Raw genomic sequence first — 23,229 nt, 5'->3', positions numbered from 1 at the left:
TTAAACAAAAGAAAAGTAGAGAGAATATTATAATGAAATTAAATGTGACAATCACCTTAGTTTCAGCAATCATCAGCATTTTCTAGCAAGTTTTTAAAAATTCCATTGGAATTTTGTTAAATGTTAAATATTAACGTAGTAGAAATTGGCATCTTTAATCTTTTATTTATTTATTTATTTTTGACTGCATTGGGTCTTTGTTGCTGTGCGCGGGCTTTCTCTAGTTGCAGCTAGCTGGGGCTACTCTTGGTTGCAGTGCGCGGGCTTCTCATTGTGGGGGCTTCTCTTGTTGTGGAGCACAGGTTCTAGGCGTGTGGGTTTCACTAGTTGTAGCACGCAGGCTCAGTAGTTGTGGCTCACAGACTCTAGAGTGCAGGTTCAGTAGTTGTGGCGCACAGGCTTAGTCGCTCCACGGCATGTGGGATCTTCCCGGACCAGGGCTCGAACCCATGTCCCCTGCATTGGCAGGCAGATTCTTAACCACTGTGCCACCAGGGAAGCCCTGGCATCTTTAATCTTTAAGTCTTTCATGAAGGAATATTGTGTCTCTCCCTATTTATTCAAATATAATTTCTCCAAAAGAATCACTCACACTATTTATTCAAATATAATTTCTCCAAAAGAATCACTCACACACACTCCACATAAGTGAAAAGAAACCTTCTTGACCATATTTCCGCATGTGATTATCTACTGAAATGTAATGAAAACGTTCTGTTTTTAAAACAAATTGTGATGGGCGATGAAAAATGGATACTGTACAACAATGTGGAATGGAACAGATCGTGGGGCAAGCGAAATGAACCACCACCAACCACACCAAAGGCCGGTCTTCATCCAAAGAAGTTGATGTTGTGTATATGGTGTGATAGAAAGGGAGTCTTCTATTATGAGCTCCTTCCGGAAAACCAAACGATTAATTCCAATAAGTACTGCTCCCAATTAGACCAATTGAAAGCGGCACTCACAGAAAGCATCCAGAATTAGTCAACAGAAAACGCATAATCTTCCATCAGGATAACACAAGACGGCATGTTTCTTTGATGACCAGGCAAAAACTGTTACAGCTTGGCTGGGAAATTCTGATTCATCCGCCGTATTCACCAGACATCGGACCTTCAGTCCATTTATTTCAGTCTTTACAAAATTCTCTTAATGGAAAAAATTTCAATTCCCTGGAAGACTGTAAAAGGTACCTGGAACAGTTCTTTGCTCAAAAAGATGAAAAGTTTTGGGAAGATGGAATTATGAAGTTGCCTGAAAAATGGCAGAAGGTGGAGGAACAAAAGGGTGAATACGTTGTTCAATAAAGTTCTTGGTGAAAATGAAAGATGTGTCTTTTATTTTTACTTAAAAAACTGAAGGCACTTTTTGGCCCATCCAATATGTACATCATTATGATTATCCTTAATTTCTTTTTCTTTTCTTTTTTTCTTTTATTACTTTTTTCTATGTTTCAAGTGTACAGCATTGTAGTTTAACATCTGTTACAATACAGAGTCATCAACACCACAAGTCTAGTTACAATCCATCACCATACAGTTAATCCCCCTTACCCATTTTGCATACCCCCAACCCCTTTCCCTCTGGTAACCAGTACCTAATTTCCATTTTTAATGTTTTTGTTGCTATGGTGAATGAGATCACCCCAATGTATCTCTAAGTAGATATTAGTGTTATATAGAAAAGCTGTTGATTTTTGAATATTTGTCTTGTATCCAGCCACTCTAGTAAGCCCTCATTAATTTTAAGTATTTTGTAGTTGATTGTCTTGGATTATCTAGGTCCATAATCACATTTTCTGCAGGTAATCATAATTTTATCTCCTCCTTTTCAGGAGGTCTATTTCTATTTTATGTTTTGTATCTTACTATATTAAATAAAATACCCAGACGATATTGAATAATAAAAACCATAAATAGGCATTTTTATTTAGTATTAATTTTAATAGGTATGCCTCTAAATAGATTATAATTTGTATGATGATGGCTGTTATTTGTGAAAGATATAGTATAGTACATAGAACATGCACTTCTATTATGTGTTTTAAAAAGACTTTTTATATCAGGTAGAAAGTGGTGTTTAATTTTATGAAATGTCTTTTGGTTATTTATTGAGATGATAATTTGGTTCCTTTGATTTATTGACATGCATTCTTTTATTAATAAATTACCTAATATTCAAGTATCTTTGAACCAGAGATAAATTTTGACTGGCACAGAGTAGATGATTTCAAAATATGCTGCTGAGTTCGATTTAATTATATTTTATTTAGGATTTTTCATGTCTAGACTTATAAGTGATATTTCATGATATTTTCTTTGCTTTGGAAAATATTTTATGAGCATTTGATTATATCTACTGAAAGTCTGTAAGAACCGATAGTTAAAATTATCTGGCCCATGGGCAGCACTTCACAGCAAGAGTTCTGTGCAATATTTTATAAATTAGGGAATCTCTGGGTTAAACAGAGTTAAATAGTTATTTATCTGGGACTTCTCATAATCTTTAGTATGTCAATGTGAATTGTAAGCCTCCAGCACTTTAAAATGTATTTGGCCACAGAGCCCCGTTTTATTGATGAACTAGTATTGGGTAAAAATACTTTGAAAATACCATGCTAAATCTTTCTTTGGTGAGGATTCATTGCTAAGTACTCCATTAAATTATCAACTTTATGAAGGTAGAGATTATGTCAGTCCTTCCCAGTCACTGTCATTTTCCTAGTATCTTACACAATTCCTACCTTAAAAGTCACTCAGTAAATATTTAATCAATTAACTACTTTCAGTTTTTTCACTGGTTATTGGGTCAGTCAGGATTCTCAGTTACAAGTAACAGAAACTAACTTAGGCAGCAAAGCAATTTACCAAAAGGAATCTGAGTAGCTCACAGAATTGTTGAGAGCTGGAGAGTCAGCCTCAAAGCTAGGCTTCCAAGAATAATGCCCCAAATAATTCCCCAGGCACTGGAGGCTATAAGTTAGAACTACTGCCAGGAACTCAACTTTTCTGGAATTCCATCTGCTACCAGCACTAAAGCCACCTTGGCACCAAGAATCCAACTTTACAGACACCCCAGAAAGCTGAGTTTCTCTGCTCTCATTCTTGCTAGCAAAATGTATTCTCTATAGACCTTCCCTCTTCAAATTGTTCACTTTTGAATCTAAGTCTCACACACACATGCCTGGCTGATGATGCTGGGTAACATGTCACTGCCCCAGCTGCAAAGGAGGCTGAGCAAACATGGTTTATGGCTAATAACTTGGAAAAACAAGAACTGTAAGGAAGAATTCCTGAAACCCAAAATTCCCCAAACCCAGCAATGGTGTTCCAAAGGAAATACAGACTTTCCTCCTTCTTGGATCAATTGTGGTAATACAGTTTCTCAGAATATTATCAATTTCATGCAGATTTTAAAAATTGATTAGCTTAAACTTTTTCATAATATTCTTTTATAATTGAAAGTGTCACACCTTTATTATAGTGTTCTATTTCTCTTTTATAATTTTGCTAGTGTTTTTATTTTTTTTTAATATTTATTTATTTGGCTGCGATGGGTCTCAGTTGTTGCACACGGGATCCTCGCTGCCGCATGTGGCATCTTCCTCGTGGCACGCGGAATCTTTAGTTGTGGCATGTGGGATCCAGTTCCCTGAACTGGGAGCATGAAGCCCCAGCCACCGGACCACCAGGGAAGTCCCAGTGTTTTTGTTCTTGATTATGTTTTCCAGAAGTGTTACTCTTTTTTAACGTTCCCCTCGAAGGCATTTTATGTTTTCCAAAGAACCAGCTCTTTGATTTATCTTCTAGTTGGGTAGGCTTTCATTGTTACTATCTTTTTAATTTTATTTTTCTTGAAATTGTCTTCGGTATTTTTTAAAATCTGAATGCTCAGTTCATATATTTTTACACTTTCTTGTTTAATAATAAAAAAACATTTGAAGACGCACATTTGCCTCTAATTATTGCTTTAGCCACATCTCATAAATTTAGATTATGTAATATTCTCATTTTTGTCATGTTCCAAGAAATCTCTAATTATTGTTTGGATTTCTCTTGTGACCCAATCATTACTTAGAAGAACACGTTTAAATTGTTGAGCAGTTGATGCTTTTTCATTTAAAATAGTTAATATTAATTTCTAGTTTTCTTGCATTTTAGCCAGAGAATATAGCCTGAATTTCTTGAGATTTTCTTGACCCATTCTGGTAAATGTCCATGGAACTTGGAAGAGAAGATATATTCCCTATGTGCAGATTGCAAATGTTGTAAAAAGTAATTTAGACTTTGTTTCTTAGCTTTTTTCATCATATTAGTAAAATCTATACTAAAGTAATGAATAAAATCAGGCCTAGAGAATTGTTATAAAAACAAGTCACAAGAACAAGCCATGTTAGTGGGAGGGACAGTGATTGAGAGAAAAGAGAAGAGATCAAAAGGATATTGGAAGCGCTGGGAGAGTAGGAGGAAAGGCGAGCAAAGGAGAGGAGTCAGAAGAGCAATACAGACTTTAGAGAAAGTACAGTTGCTCAGGAGGGCAGATCTGGAACACATTTTAGACATACAGAGCTCTGGTTGATGGAGACTTTACTGCATACACTGCTCACAACATCTTTGTCAGGGTGAGGTAGATAGCATAGGGTGAGAAGCTGCTTCTGGAAAGTGAGAATGAAGAAAAAGAAATGTCTTGACAGGTCACATATTGAATGATTCCATTTCTATGAAATGACCCAAAGAGGTAAATCCATGGAGACAGAAAGCAGAGCAGTGGTGACCAGGGACTGGGGTGACAGGAACGAGGAATGACTGCTTATGGGGGGGGGGGGGATTATCTCTTGTGTTGATGAAAATGTTCTAAAATTGGTTCTGGTGTTGGTTGCACAAGTCTGTGAATATACTAAAAACCACTGAATTGTGTACTTTAAAAAAAAACAAAAAAAGAACAGCTATGTGATACTAAAAAAAAAAATTAAAAAAAATAAAGAAAAAGAAGTCTCAGCCTAATAACAGAAGAGAAAACTGTGACCAAAGAAGGGAATTTCAGAGGTGAGACTTTGGAGGTGTGACCTTGCTTGCCAACAGCTGTGTTTGAGTAGTGCTGGAAAGCAATGAGGCAAGGAGGTTCCTAGATTTGCTGAGAACTACCATTTTTCAGCTATGGTTTTCCATGCTGGGATGTCGTGTGCACATGGCCCTGCTCTCATGGAGGGCACATGTGTTCTCAGTATTGGAAGGGAGCATGGATGTGGAATCCTCTAGGATAATACCAGAAATAGGCTGGAGAGGAAGGGTAGATAGAAGGCTTTGGTGAAGATGGAAAGAAACTGGACATGCCAGTGGCATAAATTTTGAAAGAAGACTGTTGAGGGAAGGCACTGGGAAAAGTGGGAGTGGGATAAATGGTGGGGAGAGGGTGGTAGGAATTAACAAGCCCTTCTTCCTTCTGCCCTGTTAACTAGGGAAGAAAAGGTAGCCTTCACTGCAGAGGACTTCAGGGATGACGTGGTGTTGGGGTGAGCAAGGTGGGCTCAGTGCGGAAGGAACTAATTCAGGTATCTTAGGAAGGCTAGGGTAAGAGTATGGCTTAGCAACCAGATTGTATGAGTTCAAATCTAGATATTTGTGTAACCTTGAGCAAATTGCTTAACCTCTCTGAGCTTGAGTTTTCATTATCTCTAAAATGGAAACAATATTAGTGTCTACTCATATGTTTTTTGTGAAGATAAATACAAGATAGATTGTATATAAAGCACTGAGCACAGTGCATGGTAAGCCTTCATCCTCACTGATTCTCCTTTCCTCCTTTCCTGGCTCAACTTTATGGTTGATCATTATAAACACTCCCTTGCGTGTATCCTAAGTCCTTGCTTCTTTCTTGTTTGGTTAATAACCCTTGTTAAATCCAGTTCTCCATTTTTTCTTCTCATACACCCATAAACCTGTCCAAAGAAAAATGTACAATCATAACGTCTGGGCTCACATTTCATTTGTGACCACAATTGGACACAATACCTGGCATTATATTTCCCTATTTCATTGACTCTCCCACTTTTCTAAATGAGTATTTCAGATATTCTCTCTCAAACTATTTGTACCTCCTACCCTATTTACTCTCACCTGAAAACACTGTTTACCACTTTATTGAAGAAAACTTTCACAAGCTTCTACCAACTCTACTCACCTCCCAACTTCCATACCTATTGTTTCATCTACTAAATCTATATTAAAAAGTTACCCCAAAGCTTGTGGCTTAAAAAACTGAAATTTATTTTGCTCCCAAACCTGCAATTCGGGTAAGGCTTCACAGGAATAGCTTTTGTCTGTTCTGCTTGCCATCACTGGGATGGCTTGAAGGCTGGGGCCTAGAACCCCCTGAAGGCACGCTCACTCCCATGTCCAGGGTTGATGCAGGCTGTCAGTTGGGATCCTAAGCTGCAATCATCAGCTGGAACATTACACATAACCTTTTCATGTGGCCTGCGCTTCCTCACAACATGGCATCTGCATTCCTAGTATGAGAGTTCCGGAAGCTGTCTCAACTTCTGTGACGTAGCCACTGCAGCCAGGTAGCATCACTCCTGCCACTTTCTATTGAATAAGAAGTGGGTAAGCCACTGGGGCTGCCCCATATTCACAAGAAGGGGAATTGGTCTCCACCTGTTATCAGTGGCAAAATTCTGGAAAAGTATGTGGGCCTGGAAATATTGCCGTGGTCACTTTTGGAAAATATAATCTGTCTTGTCTCCTGTTTCTTTAAATGTCTGTGCTCCTGTCCAAGCCCAGCCCGTTGACTTGCACACTAGACCCCATCCCCTCTCACTCACTCGAGGACATTTTTACAGAAATACTTGCCTCTTCCTTCTGTATCATCCATTTTTCTCTCTCTCATGGGTCAATCCTTTCAATACAGGAACATGCTATTATTTCTCCCATCTGAAAAAAAGCCTCCCTTGACTTCACGTAACAGTCCCAAAGTGAGTGGTCCAAGCTGCTGTGGTACCTCTGCTTTCTCTGCATAGGGCTTCCATCTCTGGGCCAAGACAGCTGCCTCAGACCTTGCCAATTCTCAAATAATGGGAAGGGAGAAAAGAAATCAGAGGCAAGCAGCTTCAGCTCTAAGGACATTACTGGATGTTGCCTGCTGACTTTCTGTTCATATGTCATTGGCTGAAACTAAGCCATGAACTTAGCCTAGATGCAAGGGAGGTTGGGAAAGTAGTGGGCAATCATGGGCCCAGACAAAACAGGGTAGGTGGGAACTGTTTTATAGCTAAAAGAAACAATGGAGGATGGATATTGGAGGGAAATAAGCAGTGTCTTCCACCCTCCCTCACCTCTTATAGCCTTTACTCCATTGTTACCTCTCAATGAAGTCTTACCTGAGACATTGTATTTAAAATTGCAATCATCCCCAAGCCCTGCAGCACTCCCTGTCTTCCTTTCTTGCTTTACTTTCCTCAAGCATTTATCACCTTCTACTATACTATATGCTTTACTTTTACATAGCTCATTGTCTATCTATGCCTACCAGAATATAAGCGCCATGAAGGCAGGGACTTTGTTGACTGTTGTGTTCACTGCTGTATTTCTGGTACCTAGAACAATGCTTGGCACATAGTAGGTGCTCAATACATATTTTTTGCATAAAAGAATAAAAGAACAGCACAATGGTAAGCACTCAATTGCAGCTGCTGTTATCATTATTATCATTTTCTGGCCTAAGGAGTGGTTGAGGATGATAATTGTGAATAAAAGGATCTGGGAAGGCTAGCAGATAGTAACATGCTAACATTAGTGAAGGAGAAGTGGCCGAGAAACCAAAGAATGAGCTCGTTGGGGGCTTGTAGAGCTAATCAGCATCAAGTTACCAGCTGAAGAATCAGTGAACAAATTAGCCTATGCAAACCTGCCTTCATGCCATCCACCCTCCACTGGTGACCAGTCCAATCTACGGACAATTCACAGCACTTGGGATCACCCAGGAGCCATGGCCATTTTCCTAGCAGACTAGCTCCAGCAAAGCTTGAAGAAAACATGATGTTTTTCAAGTGAATATTATTTTCCTTTGAGTTCCACGATCACACCAGAGTTCTTTTCCTCTTCAACATTTTGGCCACTTAGAACAACATGAAACTTTAAAACCTACATCTAGAGAAGTCTCAAGCTCCAATGTCTATGCTTTGGGATTCTAGTACAGTTAAAACTTTTTAAATTGTGCTTTTATAATTTTTAGTTATGGCTCCTTGAGATGATTTGAGCTACACCTGCCTTTTGCTGATAGCAACTGAACCAGATATTAAAATGAGATTCCAGAACGTTTCAAGGGAAAAAGATGATGGACTTTCTGTCAAAACACTAACAAGATACTTGCAATATTCAAAGGAGATCACAGTTTTTAAATACCTTAAATATGAATGAAAATAGAGTTCAGAGTTGTATTTCTTTAATCTAAGTGCTTCACATAGACTAACTCACTGCTCACAACCATCATGAAGGGTAGATATAGTTTACAGAAGAGGAAAACGAGGAGAGGTAAGTAACTTGCTCAGGGGCTCACACCTGGGAGGTGGATTGAGGCTATCAACTCAAGTGGATCCACATCAGTCTGTGCCCCTAATACCGGCTATGTTGAGAGACAGATCTCCTTCACCCACACTCCTACCACCCAACAGACGTAGAGCTACCTGCTGCTCTAACACACTGGTATTTTTCACCAACCTCGAACTGCCTTAGTACTTCTACCCTCACATATGAGATAACTCTGGAAAGCTTGTTTTGGGCTCTGTCCCCACTATCTGAACTCACTAGCCTATGTGCAGACAGCTGGTAAACCCTGTACAATCTGATACACTGACTTCAAATGAGAGGAAATGGCAACTCCTAAACTCAGGGCTGCCTTGTTCCTTCAGCTCTTCCTTGGCTTCCAAGGCTACCCAGAAGTCTGTTGGCAAATTCCTCTGCTTAGCAATTAGCTACTGTTGAACAAAGATCAATAAATTTGTCAATGGTGCCTGTGCTGACTACTCAGTTCCCAGCCTTAAGGTTTGTTTATAAATGGGTTAACTGATGGCCGGCTTGTTGAGTGTGGCAAAGGGCCAATCTTTTTTTCTGCAGTATGTGCAGTAGGGGGTGTGGGGCCTCCCACTGGCAGCAACAACCATGAAGTCAGAGACACCCCCCACCAATCACAGAAATTACAGGATGTGAGAGGAAGAAAGTAGGGACGTGATTCCATTTCTTAAAATGATTTTACGACTTAAGTTCCCTGGTCCCAATGTTTACAACTTAAATCAGTTTCCATCAAATGGAGACCATTATGTAACAAGTTCAAAAGAGATGTGTGCTTTCTTCTGAAATTTCAAACAAAGATGCACTACATTTAAATAGCTTCCACAGCATTATTTCTTGGGGCTTTTGTTTTTGTTGTTGTTTTTGACTATGCAAAACGGTCTTGTATACAAAGATGCATAACTTAGTTGACTGAAGCTGAATTTTCCATGGAAACTGTCCAGTGCTCCCCCAATTCACAAGCACTTTATCTGACCGTCTTTCTTCTTTCAGATAATGGCTGGCAGCAACCCACAGTGAGGAGGTTATATGCTGTACTTTTGAAAAAGTCTTGAATGGAGCCATTGTTCCCCTGAGATGGTCTGTGTGTTTCACTGAACAGAGAGCAGGGTGTAAAAAAGGCACCTTGTGTGCAACTGTTGGCGAGGTTGGGGAGTGAATTAAAATCTCCAGAAAGTCTGGGCAGTGCTGTTCAGAGGAGCAATGAACCCTCTGGAAGCACTGTTAGCTCAGACATTCCAATGCGGTGAGGCAGCCTCAGGGACACGGCTCCCTCCAGTCTCATTTAGAGAGGGATTGAGGGGGGCGAGCAAAGGACATTGATCTGGACCCGCTCTCTTTGCAAAAAATTGGGGACGGCTCCCTATTCCAGGGATAGGTGATACTGATTATCACACTCAGATAACTTTCCTGTCTAACGGACCTAGACTTTCCTTGGTTACTAATGTTGGAGTGACTCATTTGGAGGATTCAGTGTTAACTGCTTGTGCATCCACCAGTTTGCAAGCCTAATTCCCATGTGCCTAATTAAACAAAACAAAACAAAACAAGTCTTTGAGGGCTCCAGGTGATTAATGATGTTTGATATTACTAATTCATTAAATGCATTGTAAGACCATAATACACAACTGTATATTCAATAAATAGCCTACCTTGTTTATTGTCAGTAATGCTTCCTTTTTCCTGGCTCCTCCATTCACCTGTCCAGGACCGTGCGAGCACTGGCTCCGAGCAAATGACTACTCCCTATTCCTCTAGTGCTAAGGTCTCAAGCTTTTCATGAACAAAGAGTCTCCTCAGAGTCTTCTGCAGAGAGCTTTCCAAAACCGGCTCTCAAGGAAGGAGGTAACGTTGATTTTCAGGAAAATCCTAGTGGTGAGAAAAGAGCAAAAGAGTTTAAGGACCAGGCTGGCATATTTTTCTTACAGGCAGAATTCTTTGGTGCCCCTCCTGCGCATTCTTGCTCCAACCCCTCCTGCGCCTGGAGGCTCAAAGGAGGGGAGGCCACTTTTAACAATGACCTGAAAGAAAGGGTCATACTTGAGCAGGAGGAAAGGGTGTGGGAGGAGGTGGTCATGGTCCAGGTAGAAAGAAGCTCAGAGTGGGAGAAGCATCCTGTTGGGTGGTCCCTAATAACCAGGCCATGTTGGGTTCCTACAGTCGTGGGGAGTTAGTCGGGAAGGCAGCAGGGAGCCAGTGAAGGTTTCTGCACAGATTAAAGTTGTAGAAGAGGAAGAATGATATGGCTGTGTTGAGGGGGATGCTTCGCTCCAAGGAGTGGACAGGCGGGAGGGCTAGGGGCCGCCGGAATTGGTCCTGATTGAATACAAGAGGAAGGGTCAGACCTATGGAACAGGTCAGTTCATTAAAATAGGTAAAGAGGGAGGGGGTTTTAGGGGAAAGGGAGGGGGATGATAATTCGATTTTCCTCAGGTCCCCGGCTCTCCTGACTGCCAGTTGGGTATAAAAGCCACCTCGACGGCTAGGTAAGGCTCCGTGCAGAGCCTGCAGTGTCTGGCAGCGCTGAACACCTCCTGTTTGCTTCAGCAGCGAAAGCCACTAGATTTGGAGTCCACAGATCTGGATGTCACTATTTGGACGGTCACTATTAGCAGTCAAAGGAGTACCTCCTGAGCCTGGCACTGCATTGCGCCCACTGTGGTGCTCAACAGTAAATATCTGAATGACGAATGACCGAACAGATTGGAGACTTGGTGCTGCCCTTACCAGAGTAACCTTGGTCAAGTAATTTAACCTCCAAGAGCCTCGGTTTCCGTGTGTGTCGAGCAGGGACGGTCCCTGGCGGAAAGTGTGAGACTAAATTCCCGCGGCCTGAGGTGGACCGAGTTCCCCACCTCCGGTCGGAGCCGGGCAACCCCGCTGCGCTCTCGCCAGCTCCCGCTGCGGCCCGGGCGCTGGGCAGCCCCCGGGGGCCGAGGCCGAGGCCGGGGCCGAGGCCTGGGCCGGGCTGGGGTCGCGAGGCCCGCGGCCGGGGCGTGGGTGACGGCCGGGTCCGCCCCTCGCGCCTGCCGTCTCCGCGCAGCCCGCGGCTGGGGGCGGGCCCGGCTCAGGCCGCGCCCCCGGCCGCCCGGCGGCCCGCGGTAGCGCTCGCGGCCTCTCACCCGGGGCGGGTGAGTTCTGGGAAAGCCCGGCCCAGGGCGGGGGCTCCGCTGCCGCCCGCGCCGCCGTCCGGGCAGCTTGCAGAGCTCTGCGGGCGCGGAGCGAGGGAGCGGCGCCGGGCGGGGGCGCACACGACGACGCGGGGCCGGGTGGGCGCGGCGGCGGCGGCGGCGGCGGCGGCGGCGGGCGGCGCGCCCCGGGCTCTGTCTCCCGGGCACTTGCCCGGCTCTGCGCGCTCCTGTCGTCCGCTCCGCCGCTGACACACGGTAGCGAGGACACCCGACGCCGCTAGCGACAGGCGCATCCCAGAGGGACGCTGCACTTGGGGACTCCGGCGCGACCGGCTAGAAGAGGAAAGGTGAGAAGGTGTTTCTGTGGCTCGGTTCCTCAGGCTTGGAGAAGGGGAGAGATGGGCTTTTAATCTCTGAGTCCAGTAGATCCGGCCAGGGGCAGCAGCCTCAGTCCGCGTACCTGGCGGGAGTACAGGTACCTACTCCCCTCCCCAGGGGAGAACTGAGGCAGGCGACTCCCTAGGGGGCGCGGGCCAGCCCTCACATGGGCTGGAGGATACCCTGTAAGTGCTTCCTTCGCCCCTTCAAATGTTTGCCTCGGGTCTCCGCTGCATTTTGCGTGTGCAGTACAAAGAAAAGTATAAGCTCTTGCTGAGGCGGCCCCCCTAGCCGCCAGTATTTCACGGAAAGTGCTCAAGAGATTGTTCCTGGAGAGATTAGCTACATCAAGTCCTAGAAAATATAGTATTGGACCTGGTCTCACTTTCACTGGTAACTAGAAGAATGGCTTCGTCTTTTTTCTTAGAGTCTTCTAATGCTGTGATAATGAATAACCTAGAAGGAAAAGTCTTCCTTGTGTCTAATGTTAAATGCACAGTGTAAATTTACGGTTCCCCCCGTACATCTTGCCTGGTATTTAAGCCATGAGAACACTTGGTTCAACTGACTCAACTAATTATTCAGTGTAAGAAAGATCCATCATTCAAAGATTTAGCAGCCTCATTTTAAAGAGGGAGCTCCCTCAATAGATGTTAAGTAGGATTCACTTGATGGAAAAGTTTTATTTCCACATAGTTCTTAATTTGAGTTTCATCATGCAAAATTTGCCAGTATGTCATTTAGATCTCTGCAGGATTAGTGAATTTCCTTGTGTTTCTGGTAGGAAGCCCTGGTAGGGATAGGGTGGAGCCACTGCCACGGAATGGGCACAGCCGAGGCCAAGAGTGCTTCACCCCACCAGGAAGAATTTTTGAGAGCCTGTCTTGGGAGGTGGATGCAGGTGACCCTGTAGATGCCCTTACAGGGCCCAGTTGGCATTGGGGGTGAAGGGGTGGCGGACTATCTCTGGATGCTGTATGCAGCCATGTCTTCGCGGATACTTTCTGAAGGATGCCTGATGATGCTGTCATCTAGAACATTCTTTGCTCTTACTGAGTGCCCTTCCTGCTCCATTTTACCACGCTAAATCCTAACCATCTTTCACACTAAGTTTTTGTTGCTGCTGTGAGACCTTCCCTGATACCCCAGCCCCAAATAGTCAACATTCTCCAGCTCTGATGCCTGCAGCATTTTATTGAATACCTCCCTAGCCTTTCTTCTCTCAGCGTTCTTTGAGAGTTATTTATGTAGATGTTTCATTTTCCCTACTGAAGGAATTAACTGTGGCTTTCTTGGCACAGAGCTTGCACCTAGAAGGCCCTCTAGAAATAGTGTTACGACTTTGTTTCTTCAATACAAATCTCTACTTCGGAAAAGGAGATAATATAACCAAAAGGATTCAGAGAAGAACATAATGTTTACCATTCAAATTGTCCTCCACTTACAGCCCCACAGGGAAAATTTTCCTTATACCTAGGAGCCATGCATAATAATCGTCTTTGGTCCAAGCCTGGGGATCAAGTAAGAGCTGGAGGGACAGTCTTCCAGTCCTTATAGTAACATAAGCTCCTTGGATGTACTCCAAGGTTGACCTGTGTCATTAAAAATTCCATGCTCCAGTGCATTGTGGTGAAGCTAGATTCCGATGAAGGTGGTTGGTTTTCTTTTTCTATTTGCAACTGTTCTTAATCACAGTCTTCCCTGGGCTTTTGTCGTGTGTTTTAAACAATTCATTTGATGTGCAATTTGTTACCTACAAATTTTTAAATGAATAAAGGAAAATTGAAAAGAATTGTGGTTGTTGTGTTCTAAAGCAGAGAGCAGGGAATGTTTGCCCTGCCTGGGCAAGAGGAGATATTTGCAAGGAGCGAGGCTGCTCTGCACATGTGTGTTGGCAGTGCCTGCCTTCCACACACCTGGCTGGCAATCGGCCTGTAGAGGACAACAACTGCTTCAGTCTGGGCTCCTTCTTTCTCTGCCTGGGCTCCCTCTGCTTGCGGGGAGAAGGGGTCCAGGGGAGCACAACAATTTAGAGCTTCGGATTCAGGAGTAGCAGGGAAGACGTGAGAAAAAGCAGTAACTGCTTAGAGTGTGGATTTGTTTGATCAGGTTGCTTTCCTCTGGACACTTGGTTGAGATCTTGGCATTGAGCAAGTGGGAATTTGGTTGGGAGAGGGAAGGCAGGTGGCTGGGGAGCATGGTGCTGCTGTAGAAGAGCCGGGAGGTATTGATGGGGGGGGGGCGCTTAGGGAAGCATGTGGCCCAATTATGTGGGGTCCCCAAGAGGAGAGTTGGAGATGGGGAACTGGGGAGTAGAGAAAGAAGAATAATATATCAAAGATGCACTTTGCCATGGGCCAACTATGGGGCCTAGAAAGGAAGAGAAAACTCTCTTCAGCATCATAGGGTCTGCTCTGCTCCCATGGTATAGAACTCAGGCTTGTTTTTATTAATGCTGTAATTCATCTGTATTATGGCTTAAATAGGTTTTCATGAGCCAGATTGGAACCCGGCCCTCTGTCCAGTAGGGTAGCCGCAAGCCACATAGGGCTATTTGCATTTAAATTTAAGTTAGTTAGAATTAAATGAAATTAGTCCCATTTCAAGTGATTGTTACATGTTGCTAGTTGCTACCATACTGGACAAGGAAGATATATAACATTTCCATCATCTCAGAAATCTGCCCTGGGATATTGTTCTAAAGGATTAATGACTATTAATCTCCAGTGTACTAATTTCCAAATCGAATTTAGTCATAAATTAACAATTTCCTGTTCATAGTCCCCTACCAAGTCTATTTAGATGAGAATAATAACAGTAGTTGTTGTTGCTGACACTTATATAGTGCTTACTACGTGCCAGGCAATGTTCTAAGCACTTTACATCTGTTAATTCATTTAATCCTAACAACAGCATTAGGTGGTAAATGCCAGAGACCTGTTATCCCTTACCTGCAATTCCAAAATTAAAACAAACAAACAAACAAACAAAATAACAACTCTCGAAACTGTGGTTTTCATAAGTTTGGCTACAAAATTTGGTCATGAGGTTATTATGGTATTTATTTTTCTCACCTGGTAAGAACATTTATACATTTTTGTTTCAGAAACAATGGACATGTTTGCTGCAGATCCCACCTATAGCATTATTTAATATATGGCACATGTACTGTTTTACCATTACGAAAGCTAGAAACCTTCTGATTTTGGATAAGGACATATGGATCTCCCTTACTATGCCCCCTTTTTTTTTTTTTTTTTTTAAACTTTTGGGTTTTATTTATTTATTTATTTATTTATGGCTGTGTTGGGTCTTCGTTTCTGTGCGAGGGCTTTCTCTAGTTGTGGCAAGTGGGGGCCACTCTTCATCGCAGTGCGCGGGCCTCTCATTATCGCGGCCTCTCTTGTTGCGGAGCACAGGCTCCAGACGCGCAGGCTCAGCAGCCGTGGCCCACGGGCCCAGTTGCTCCGCGGCATGTGGGATCCTCCCAGACCAGGACTCGAACCCGTGTGCCCTGCATTGGCAGGCAGACTCTCAACCACTGCGCCACCAGGGAAGCCCCACTATGCCCCTTTTGAAGATGGGAAAACTGAGAAACTAAAAGGTCATGTAACTTGCATGAAGTCAGAGCAAGAAAGTGCCAGGGCCAGGATTCAGTCAGAGCAGGCCGGCTCCAGACTCCGTTCCCTTGACCATTGTGCTTTCCTGAAACAACCTTTGGGCTCATCACCCAAAACAAATGACTGGCCCTTTTTTCAGCTGAGTGAAACCAAATCGCTTTAACTTGGCTCATTAGAAAGTTTCAGATAGGGCTATAGCTAAATTGTTTAGTAGCTGGGGTTCTGAAACTTCCTGTTAGGGTTTCAGAGGATCTGGATCAATCTGGATCTGGGTCTTCTGAGTTGGAAGTCTCTCCAGGGAAGACTGTGAGGTTCTCTCTTCTTCTGGGAGGTTGATTAGAACTGCAGGGCTGGTCTGGGGTCAGGAATGGACTTCTTACTTTCTCTCTCCAACTGGTCCCTTCTTGGCTTTTTGGTCCAAATCTGCACTTGAAGAAACTCTTCAGTAACCCCAGGCTTTCTCCTTTGAGTGTAAGAAGATGTTCTGAAGGCTCCACCATCTGTGTGGACCTTACAGCATGGACTCTGCAGGACCCCTGTGTGCCTGTGTCCCATGAGCATGTGTACCTCTCGTGGCATAGTCTCCAAGGCCCGTAGTGGTCATGGTGACTCCAGTTATAATAGCTTAAGGTGTAGGGACAAGGCACTCTTGGTCAAATACAAGGGCTCTAGAATCAAATTTACCTAGTTTTACATAAGCTTTGCCGTCTACTAGCTGTACAGCTTTAGACAAGAAGTTAACCTTTCTGTAAGATAGTAATTTTACGGGGTTGCTCTAAGACCCAAGTAAGATAATGCACCTAAAGCACTTTGCATAGTGCCAGGCACATAGTCAGTGCTCAAAAAGTTAGCTACTAATATTGTCTTTTCCCTCTGGACCTACCTAAATCTTGCCAGTATGCAACTTTGGGCTTTGGAAAGATGTGTGGTAGGTTGAATAATGCCAGTGGTCCCCCAAAGTTTTTTAAGTCTTAATCCCTGGAACCTGTAAATGTGTTACTTAACATGGCAAAAGGAACTTTACAGATGTGATTAAATGAAAGATTTTGAGATGAGGGGTTATCCTGGATTACCTGGGTGGGCTCAGTGTAATCAAGGGGGTCCTTATAAGAGGGAGACAAGAGGATCAGAGTCCCTAGCAGGAGGTAGGGTAATGTAAGGAAGGGGTCAGGAGCCAAGGAATGCAGCCTGCCTCTAGGAGCTGGAAAAGGCAAGAAAACGGATTCTTCCCTAGAGCCTCCAGAAGGAAGTCAGCCCTGCCAACCCATTTTAGACTTCTGGCCTCCAGAACTGTAAGATAACAAATTTGTATTGTTCAAGCCACTACATTTGTGGCAATTTGTCACAGCAGCAATAGGGAACTGATAGAGTGTGGAAGAGAAAACAGAAAGTGGTCAGGAGGGAAATGAAAGCTGTCAAAATAAGAGAACAGTAATAGCTAGAATTTAGTTTGAACTTTGCTAGGTACAGTTCTAACTACTTTGTGTGTATTAACCTGTCATCCTCACAACAACCCTCTTACTTTTAGTATCTGCATATCACAGAAGACGAAACTCAGGCACTGAGAAGTTAGGTAACTTGCCCAAGGTTACACAGCCAGTACGGGGTAGAGCTGGGATGTGAATCCACATAGTCTGGGACTCTTAATTGTTACCCACACGACTCCCCAAAGCAGGCATTTCTGTCTGCTAAGGCTGACAGTACCGGCCACTGAGTGGTATGTTACTGTAAAGAAGGAAAAAGCAATTTTTGAATCAGCAAGAAGGAGGGTGATGTAGTCCCCGCACACCAAAAAAAAAAAAAAAAAAAGGAAAAAGAAAAAAGAAACATGGGTATCAAAGTACTTGGTAAGCTTTTGCCATTTCTATCTCATATAATATGTGTGGACAGCTTGAAGCTGGAGGACGCTGGTTCTGGGAGCAGTTCCTGTGCTGGCCTCCCTCTCGGGTTCCCACCTCTGTGCCTACAGCAGCCCTGTTCACTCACCACAGACCGCTGGCCCCGGCGCCCTGTTGGCTCCGCTTCCCACCTCTGCCTGTTTATTGGATTTGCCTCATTCCTGACTCTCTGCTCCAGCCCTGAATTCCACCTCCTTCTGGCCCTTCAAATGCTCAAACTTGAGATGATTAGTGTCAGGGCCCGGATGGTGAGGTACCTCTGTGACTGCTGGAGGGCGGCTGGTGGTTATTTCTTCCTTTTCCTTTGGTTTAGCTGGCTGTTGTTGGCTTTCTAGCTGTGCTTCTTTTGTCTCTCAAGCTCATAATTCAGAGTGATACTGATTTTCCAGCTGTGCTCCAGGGGTGTCGGGGCCTCTGTCAGGTGAGGGAGATGCAGGCAGATGAAGATCTCAGCCCTTCAACCCGCTTCTGATGAGCAACCCACTCTTACTCATTTTATTTATGCAGTGAGGTCCTGCCTTAGATTTGGCATGAAAGGGCACTTCTGTTGCTAGAGACACAGAGAGAAGTTTGAGAAACCCCAAGTTAAGGCACACTATGTATGACCTTTCGCCCAAAGACTTGGATGTGCAGGAAATAGAACTCGCTGTATTTTCTCTAATTGCCTTTTACAAGTTGGGGATCTGGAGCCTGGTTGCTTAGATTTGTTTACCTGGCTCCACTATTTATATGCAATCTGTGTGACCTTGTGCAAAATACTTGTCCTGCTGAGGCCTAAACTAAATGGGTCCTCATTCACTAAATGGGAGAGGTAATAGTAGCACCTAATAAATGAGATCGTTCGTGTAAAGGGCTTAGAACAGCGCCTGATATACAATTAGGATTCAACAAATCCTGGCTATTAGGCTCATTTTTATTCTGACTGAGTCTCCCAATGGAATGACGGAAGGAGAATCTAGCGTCATCTCTTCACGGGGTTCTGCTCTCCCGTGGTGCTCTCCCCCGGTGCAGCTGGGGATCTTACTCCATTACTCCTCTCTCTGCCTGGTTGCCACTGAAATGTCCATTGTCCCTGACCACAGGTGACTTCAGGTGCAGTGACACAAGGCTGCTTCTCATGGGTGCACGGCCGCACCTCCCCGAGGTCTCTGATGTCTCTCTGCCTCTGCCAGGAAGAGGGTCCCCTCTGCTCTCAGGAGCTGCAGGATGTTTGTTCTTTCCTCCCCTGCCCCGCCATCTGTGGGGCCTGGGACGAGAGGGACAGAGTGGCTGTAAGGCAGACTTAATACTCTTGCATCCTTTCCCCTCTACCCTTAAGGCTTAAGAAAACAAAACAAAATAAACATAAACAGGGTGGCTGTGCTTGACTGGGTTATTGGTCAAGCAGTGCTGGCTAGTACCGTTATCTACATAGTGATGGCATTGCTGCTGGCTCCGTTGAGTGATCTGCTGTGTGGTGGCCCCAGTGAAATGTGCTCCGTTTATAAAAATACTGGAACATCTCTTTCAGAAGAGCTGATTACACGTGCACACAAGTTCAGAGCTATAACAAAATGCGGTTAGCATTTATGAATTTTATTGCTTTGTAGGAACAGCTACATTTTAATAATTAAACAGTAATGCTGCTATATTCAGAATTAGGAAAGAGGCAGAAGCAAGGAAAGACTCTGTTTTGATGACTTCATTTTAGGTTTAAACTATATAATATCACTGACTATGGAAAATCCAGAGAATGGAAAAAAAGTCATTGGGAAAAACACATGTGACCAAGTGCATACTAGACACATCTGGGATTAAAATATCATATAACACAGTTTAATTTGGATATCACTGGAGTTAGTTCAAGTTACTGTCATTTCTAAAGAAAGTTTCAATTCATTTGTTATTATTAACAACACGAACTCGGATTTCATTGATGAACATATTTTCACCTATGATCTGTTTGCCTGGAGGAACTGAAGCACTCTCTAATAGTCTGGTTTGTCAATCTCAGGGAGGTGGATAAAATTCACAGAAGTTAAATGCGTTTGGCATGAAATTATATTCGTTTTTCCCCCCAAAGGCAGAATGAATTTGGATGACAGGGTAGAGTGTGAGCCTCATTCAGTCTGCAGTTTTGGTAACTGCTGGGGTCTGAGCAAACTCAGATTCACTTCTCTGCAGCTCAGCAGGCTAACTCAGCCTGGTTGTTCTTTTGTCGTGCCTCCAGCAGGGTCCTAAAATTCACAGTGGGAGGGATTGGTAAAGCTCCAGGCAGTTGTGAAAGAAATATGCTCAATTATTATTTGAATCTGAGAGGATGGCAAGAACTTCTTGAGCTATGTGCAGAAACTACATAAATTTGTAAGAAGAACTCCAAAAAGTGATTCCTGCACCCTCAGTGGAACAGCAGTCAGACAGCCTTGCAGGTTCTCCGGGGGCATCTCTCAGATCTAGGATTTTGACTAACTACCCTTTGCTGACTGAGGGCCTCACCAGTGCCAAGTCATGGGATGGCTGACAACAGGTGAAGTGTGTTCCTGACTCAGGCGGGCAAGCCCATATCAAATTAGTTACAGAGGATCAGAGAGCGTGCTTATTTCTAGCCATGCGGCCTATTTCTAATGAATTATCATTATCTAAGCAGTAAGGTCTAAAATATGTCACTTGTTTAAGTTATTGGTTTAAAAGTAAAGAATTTTTAGGCAAATACTGTATGTTTTCACTTATATGTGAAATCTAAAAACAGATGAATAAATATAACAAAACAGAAACAGACTCACAGATACAGAGAACAAACTAGTGGCTACCACATGGGGGAGGGGCAGGGGTTGGAGCGAAATAGGTGAAGGGGATTAAGAGGTACAAACTATCAGTTATAAGATAAATAAGTCACAGTTATAAATAAGTTATAAGATAAATAAGTCACAGGGGTGTAATGTACAGCACAGGGAATATAGTCAGTATTTTACAATAACTTTGTATGGTGTATAATCTATAACAATATTGAATCAACTGCGTTGTACATCTGAAACTAACACAATATTGTAAATCAACTATACTTCAATAAAAATTAATTAAAAAAGAATTTTTAATTCGAAACAGTTTTAACAACTAAAATTCTATCTTTTAATTATTAATGCAGACGTTATGCATCTGTTTATGATTTGTTTATTACTTTTTTATTACATGCTGTGTCAGGCAACAGTGAAAATTGAGGGATCCAAATGTTCCCCTCTCATTTTTACTTGTTTTTTTTTGTTTTCTTTTTTTTTTGGCCACGCCCTGCGGCATGTGAGATCTTAGTTCCCTGAGCAGGGATCAAACCCATGCCCCCTGCAGTGGAAGCGCAGAGTCTTTTTTTAACATCTTTATTGGAGTATAATTGCTTTACAATGGTGTGTTAGTTTCTGCTTTATAACAAAGTGAATCAGCTATACATATACATATGTTCCCATCTCTCCTCCCTCTTGCGGCCCCCTCCCACCCTCCCTATCCCACCCCTCTAGGTGGTCACAAAGCACCGAGCTGATCTCCCTGTGCTATGCGGCTGCTTCCCAGTAGCTATCTATTTTACATTTGGTAGTGTATATATGTCCATTGCCACTCTCTCACTTTGTCCCAGCTTACCCTTCCCCCTCCCCGTGTCCTCAAGTCCGTTTTCTATGTCTGCGTCTTTATTCCTGTCCTGCCCCAAGGTTCTTCATAACCTATTTTTTTTTTTTTAGATTCCATATATATGTGTTAGCATACGGTGTTTGTTTTTCTCTTTCTGACTTACTTCACCCTGTATGACAGACTCCAGGTCCATCCACCTCACTACAATAACTCAGTTTCGTTTCTTTTTATGGCTGAGTAATATTCCATTGTGTATATGTGCCACGTCTTCTTTATCCATTCATCTGTCGATGGACACTTAGGTTGGGAAGTGTGGAGTCTTAACCACTGGACTGTCAGGGAGGTCCTCCCCTCTCACTTTTAGAGTTGAAGAAATTGGTCTTCTCAGGGACTCAAAAATTTGACCAAAGCCGCCTGACTGGGGAGCAGCAGAACTGGGAGGTTTGTTTGTTTCAAACAAAATTAAGACCATAGTACAGATACATAACACACAATTTTCAATCCTGCATTCTTTGCCTAACATTCCATCATTAAGATGTTCCCACTCCATTAAAGGTTTCCAAACCTTGATTTCAGTGTTTGGGTCTCATTCTGTCATGTGGTCCTGTGGAGGGGCTTACCCATTCCCCTCTTGTTGGGCATTTAGTTGTTGATCCCCAGTTTTTTCTACTTAAGTAACTCTTCATTGCCTAGATCTGTAATTCTTTCTTTAGCACAGAATCCTAGAACTGAAATTACTAGGTCAAAGTGAAGAACTTTTTTAAAGGCTTGAAATATGTACTGTCAAAATGCTCTCCAAAAAGGTTGCAACAATTTGCACTTCAACTAATGATGTGCTAGAGTAGTCTTTTTCCAGTGGTATGTCAATAAGAGATACCGGACTTGGTACTTCATAGTTTGAATGTGCATTTCTTTGATTACTGGAAACAATAAAACATTGATATCTCATCAATGTGCTCTCTCTTGGTTAATTATTTAATCACTTTCTTTGTCCATTTGTCTTTTTTTTTTAATTTGAGACGTCTTAATGAATTAAGACTATAACATATCATTGTCATTTGATGCTGTTTTTCTCAACTAGCATTTTTTCCTGATTATAAAATAATACAAGTTAATTTTGGATAATTTGGGAAATAGAGAAAGGCACAATAAAGAAGTCCAATATTTGGTTCATGGCTTTCTAGTTTTTTTTCTTCTGTTTGTTTTTTCCCAAATTGAGATCATGCTTTCACATTTTATAACTTTTCACCTAACTTTGTTTATCATAATTAAGCGAATTACGTTTATCCTACTATGGGATACTCTATATAAATATTAATGAAATATCATATTTTTGAAATGTTTATCATGTTCCTTAATGTACAGAAAATTTTAATTTCCACATGGCCAGAGAGGTCTATGTCCTCCCTGGTGATTACTTCCACAGCTTTTAAATTTGTATTCTTTATCTACTTTCTGTGATTAACTGTGTTCTTTAGTTTTTTAGGCTTTTAGTTACAATCAACTTTTCATTTGAAGTTAGTTTTTTTTTTTTGTACATATTATGAGTTGAAGACCTAATCTGTTTTCTAAATACTTAATTTTCCTTCAAAATGTATTTATTTCCTCATGTATATATTTATATTCCTTATATAATTTCCTTAAATAATATACTCATTGGATAATCCTAGACAATTCCTAATCTGATTTTGTATATTCTAAAGTCAATTTTAGGCCTAAGATATCTGTTTGTAAATTCTTGAATGAATACCACACTGTTTTAGTTATTTTAGCCTTATAACATATATTAATGTCACACAGAGCAAGCTCTCTCTCATTATAATTATTAAAATTTTCCTTATTTTTCCTTGCTTATTCTTATAAATTAAATTTTGAAGCACTTTGTCAAAATCTCTAACATCTATTGATATCCTGATTGGGATTATAATAAATATATATATTTATTATATATTATAATATATATAATATGTTATATATAATAATATAGATTTATTATATATAATATATTATATACATTGTATATAATTATATTAAT

At 42.3% G+C, this 23,229-nt stretch overlaps 2 protein-coding genes across 8 annotated transcripts in view; one reads left to right on the top strand and one right to left on the bottom strand.

The window, feature by feature from the left end:
* The window catches only part of LOC309642380 (uncharacterized protein), a 199,486-nt gene extending 187,841 nt beyond the window's left edge, over nt 1–11,645 (bottom strand). Inside the window, exons 1-2 of the transcript XR_014253123.1 lie at nt 11,298–11,645; nt 10,223–10,439 (exon numbers count right to left, since the gene is read on the bottom strand). The gene's annotated coding sequence lies outside the window, so the exon portion shown is untranslated. The remainder of the gene's footprint in view (nt 1–10,222; nt 10,440–11,297) is intronic.
* PLCE1 (phospholipase C epsilon 1) overlaps nt 10,439–23,229 on the top strand; it is a 316,064-nt gene continuing 303,273 nt past the window's right edge. For 6 of the 7 annotated variants that reach the window (XR_014253085.1, XM_082423538.1, XM_082423537.1 and 3 more), the window contains exon 1: nt 11,673–12,048. The gene's annotated coding sequence lies outside the window, so the exon portion shown is untranslated. Of the gene's footprint in view, nt 10,927–11,672; nt 12,049–23,229 lie in introns of those variants that run through there. The other variant, XM_082423536.1, reaches the window with a different exon arrangement.

Source organism: Balaenoptera physalus (assembly GCF_965194825.1).
Source record: "Balaenoptera physalus genome assembly, chromosome: 14".
NCBI lineage: Eukaryota > Metazoa > Chordata > Mammalia > Artiodactyla > Balaenopteridae > Balaenoptera > Balaenoptera physalus.
The sequence above is the reverse complement of the archived record's forward strand: the minus strand, read 5'-3'. Positions and strand labels throughout refer to the sequence as shown.